Source organism: Eptatretus burgeri, chromosome 6 (assembly GCF_056783735.1).
Source record: "Eptatretus burgeri isolate ZD-2024b chromosome 6, Ebu_testis_v1, whole genome shotgun sequence".
In the NCBI taxonomy this organism is placed as follows: Eukaryota; Metazoa; Chordata; class Myxini; order Myxiniformes; family Myxinidae; genus Eptatretus; species Eptatretus burgeri.
Window position 1 is genome coordinate 52,313,408 of NC_140966.1, and position 5,008 is coordinate 52,318,415.

Sequence of the window (5,008 nt, forward strand, 5' to 3'; positions counted from 1 at the left end):
GAGAGATAGGGCTCAAAAACGAGAAAGAGCATGATGTTTACCCTCGCCGAAGAATTCAGAGAGGGAATTGCATTTAGGTCCGTTTGGTACCTGGCAAAAAAATTTTTTGACAAGTATGTTGATCGCCTCCGTTTTTGGTTCGGCTCAGCTCGGTACGGCACAGCACCATTCGGCTCGGCTCGGCTGGGCTCAGTATGTTTTTTGTTTGTCTGTGCATTCGCCTCCTGCCCAAACGGCTCAACCGACCACTCTAAAAATTTTCGGAGATTCATTTCACTGACCGTGTGACGGTCCCGCATTAAAGTTTCATAAAATTTGGTCGACCGAAAAGGTTTACATAGGCCAATTTGAGCCAAATTTTCGAAAACCCTCAAATTTCATCCGATTGACTTGAAATTTGAACAGGATTTGCATGTCAGGTCAAGTAATTCAACCACCTATTACTTTTGAAATTAACATGGGTCAAAATGTCAATAGAGACCAAATTATTAAATTGTTTCTAAAATTGATAATTTTCAACCGATTGACTTGAAATTTGAAGACCATTTGCACATCAGGTCGCTGAATTCAACCACCTATTCATTTTGAGATCAACATCAGCCAAAATACCAAATTGGGCCAAATTGGGCCGAATTTCCTAAAATCCTTAATTTTCATCCGATTGACTTGAAATTAGAAAAGGATTTACATATCAGGTCACTGAATTCAACCGCCTATTATTTTTGAGGTTACCAGAGGCAAAAAGGTTAACATATACCAAATGGTCAACATAGGTGAAATTTCTAAAATCCTCAATTTTCATCGGATTGACTTAAAATTTGAAAACGATTTACATATCAGTTCACTGAATTGAACCACCTATTGTTTGTGAGGTCAACATAGGCCAAATGCCTAAAATCCTTAATCTTAATCCAATTAACTTGAAATTTGAAGCGCATTTTCACATCAGGTCACTTATTTTAACCACCACTTTATTTTGAGGTGAACATAGGCCAAAAGGCCAATTTGGGCCAAATTTTCTAAAAGCCTCAATTTTCATCCAATTGATGTGGAACTTGAAAAGGATTTACTTATCAGGTCAATGCATTGAACCACCTATTAATTTTGAGGTGAACATCAGCCACCAAGGTCAAAATAGGCCAAAATATTTTGTTTCCGATCAAGCCCATCAGTGGGATACAAAACGTGAACTGTTCCATCTGGCAGAAATATGCGCTCAACCGAGTGCCATTTTACTTTGCGCTGTTTTGCCAAGTGTCTCCCAATGAGTGCTTTTTCATTTGTTTGTTTGTGTATTTGTTTGTTACTTGGCAAAAAAAAGTATGTTTGACAAGCATGTTGATCACCTCCATTTGTTACTTGGTAAAAAAAAAAAATTTGACAAGTATGTTGATCGCCTCAGTTTGTTTGTTAAGCCTGTTTTTGACTTAGTGGTTTGGGTGGCGGCTTGGGATCCTAGGGTCCTGAGTTCAAGCCCCGTTGAGCCGCTGAAGTAATACACCAGGAGGTTGACTCAGCCTGTCATCCTTCCGAGGTCGGCGAAATGAGTACCAGTGCACTGGTAAGGGGGACACTGCGTCAGCGACATAGCCGTGTCCCAACCAATGATGCAACCAGCAACCACAGGCTGCATGAGATATATATATATATATATATATATATATATATATATATATATATATATATATATATATATATATATATATATATATATATATATATATATATATATATATATATATATATATATATATATATATATATATATAGTGTTTTCTGTCCGCTCACCTCCAGCCGAAACCGCTCAATCAATCGTTCTGAAATTTTCAGAGATTAATCTCACCATCCCTGCAACGGTCCTTCATTGAAGTTTCTTGAAACTCCATCGACCGAAAACGTCTACATAGGCCAATAGACCAATTTGAGCCAAATTCTCTAAAATCCTAAAATTTGATCTGATTTGACTTGAAATTTGAGCAGGATTTGCATATCAGGTCAGTGAATTCAACCACCTATTACTTTTGAGGTTATCTTTGGTCAACATCGGCCATAAGGTCAACCCAAAATAGGCCAAATTTTTCAATTGTTTCTAAAATTGTCAATTTTCATCCGATTGACTTGAAATTTGAAGACCATTTGCATGACAGGTCACTGAATTCAACCACCTATTAATTTTGAGATCAACATAGGCCAAAAGGCCAAATTTTCTAAAATACTCAATTTTCATCCATCCGTCCATCCATCCATTGGAATTGTACTCTGTGCTGAGCGTGGGTGCTGCCTAAGCAGTCTCCTGGGCTATTGTAAACAATCTTGGATGGGTCACCACTCCAACACAGGATAGCAGCAAGCTGGTACTCATTTTGCCAACCTCAGAAGGATGACAGGCAAAATCAACCCCACCTGGTATTAATTCAACAGCCAAGCAGGATTTGAACTCAGGGTCTTAATGATCCCAAGCCCACCACCCTGACCCTTAAGCCAACACCAGGCATAATTTGTTTGTTTGTGTGAATTTACTTATCATCTGTTTTTGAGATCAGGTCACTGAATTTTTTTTATTTTTTTTATTTTTACCCTCGCCATCACTATATGAGTGATTTTTAGGGATAATAGGGACCAAATTTCAAACATTTTCATCAAATTAACTTTAAATTTGAAAAGCATTTTCATATCAAGTTGCTGAATTCAAACATCTATTAATTTTAAGGTAAACAGAGGCCAAAAGGTAAACATGGACCACCAATTAATTTTGAGGTAAACATAGGCTAAAAGGTCAAAATAGGCCAGAAGGCCAAATTTTCTAAATCCTCAATTTTCATCCGATTGACTTGAAATTTGAAGAGCATTTTCATTTCAGGTTGCTGAATTCAATTACCAATTGATTTTAAGGTCAAATGGTCAACACAGGCCTGATTTCTAAAATTGATAGATTGGGCCAAACACTAAATATATCACTATATCTCAAAAAGTTGTGGACGAGTTATGACAAAACAAGGTGGATGAGTTGAATAGATGACAAGAACAAGCGGATTGGATTTTGGTTTGGATCCAGCCCATCAGTGGGATATAAAACGTGAACTGTTCCACCTGGCAGAGGTATGCGGTTTACCGAGTGCCATTCTACTTTGTGTTGTTTTGCCAAGTTGTCACTCCATGAGTGATTTTTCATTTGTCTGTTTGTTTTTCTGTCTGTTTGTCTGTCTGTCTGTCTGTCTGTTTGTCCACACAGAACTTTCGTGTTTTTCTCTGCAACTGCTTGTCAGATTGAGACGAAATGTTCACCATTGGTGTGACTACTCGTGTGGAATGTTGTAATGATAATAATTATGTAGATTACATGGTGTGGTAGCCGTATTGTAAAAACAGAAAAAATTTGGACCTCTGTATCTCTAAAACTGCAGAAAGGAAAAAAAATTGAAACTTGGCACATACCAGGTATTTCTCATGTGGACTGAGGGTGATTTTTTTTTATGACATCATCGGTGCCCTCGTTATGACGTCATAATTGCATGTGTGGAATGCGACATCCGATCAGCATGAAAATTTTTGAGGGTCATCTCGGGATAAAATGGTCCACAGAAAAAAAAAATCCTGACGTCATCGGTTACGTGATTCGCCAGCTATATTGTTTTTAAAAATAACCTTCAAAAATCTTCTTCTCTGAAGTGGCTGAACAGATTGAGGCGAAGCCTTACACACATGACCGCCTGTCCATGGGGAACAAAATGTTCACATATATGATGTCATTGGTCATATGATTTGGCAGCCATATTGGATTTACCCTAAAACTTATTAAAATCTTCTCCAGAACGGCTGGACAAATCGAGGGGAAACTTCACGCAAGTATTCCCCAAGCCATGGGCGTACAAGTGGCACATAGTAAGTACTCCTCATGGGGAATGAGTTGCATTTTTATGATGTCATTTGTGCCTTCGTTATGACATTATAATTGCATATGTAGAACGCTAGATCCGATCAGTATAAAAAAAATTGAGGTCCATAAAATTTTTTGATAATTTCGTCGGTCACGTGATTTGGCAGCCATCAATATATGTATTTATGTATGTATATATATATATGTATATATATATATATATATATATATATATATATATATATATATATATATATATATATATATATATGACCTTCAAAAACCTTCTCTGAAATGGCTGGAAAGATCAAGGCGAAACATTACACATATGACCGCCTATCCATGAGGAACAAAAGGGTCACACATATGATGTCATAGGTCACATGGTTTGGCAGCCATATTGGATTTACCCTTAAACCTATTAAAAAAATACACTACTCAAAAGAAGTCCTGGCGAGGGTTTGCAATCTCTCATTACTGTTTTTCTTGTTCAAAAATGAATTGGGCCTGATATATTCTCGTGGATAAGGCATTACAGGGCGGAGGTACTCACTCTAACGAGTGCCCTTCTAGTTTATTTATATTTTCATATATGAACGTTATACGACGATTTTGTGAGTTTTTTTTCCCGGTGTCACAGCTTCGATGTCCATCAGCACAAAATTATTTCAGCTTCCTCCATCACCCAGAAGGTCCCCATCTTTAATATCAGTCAGTGAGTCCGTCTGTGGTTAGAAAGAGCTTTATATTGTTGTGGTTACCAAATTCGCAAACCACCATTCAGGTCCCTTAGGTGAGGTATCTCGGTAAGTACATGTGTAGTTAGGCCCAAACCCGTTGTCTAGTGGGAATACATGTCATTTATGCGTGCTGCGACTCTTCAGGATAGCCGTTTTTCTTTTACTATCTTTATTTTGTAAAATCCATGATTACCACCACAATCACAACATCAACCACCAACCACAACGCCGCTTCACCACAACCGCCACGACCTTCCCGTCACACCTCGCAACCGTAGCATCGCCACCGTTCTTGCCCCGCTGTGGGTACCGGTGTTGGACTCGTGCAGGGCGCGCGTCGAACAGCGTGTACAAAATCACGGATTTTGTGCTTCAAAAACGGATCAAAAAC

General features: G+C 38.3%; 1 long non-coding RNA gene across 1 annotated transcript in view; it reads left to right on the top strand.

Annotated features, from left to right (window-relative positions):
• LOC147024778 (uncharacterized) overlaps positions 1–4,019 on the top strand; it is a 12,361-nt gene extending 8,342 nt beyond the window's left edge. The window contains exon 4 of the long non-coding RNA XR_015059196.1: positions 3,812–4,019. This is a non-coding gene — a long non-coding RNA (uncharacterized LOC147024778). The remainder of the gene's footprint in view (positions 1–3,811) is intronic.
• The last annotated feature ends 989 nt before the right edge of the window (positions 4,020–5,008 follow it).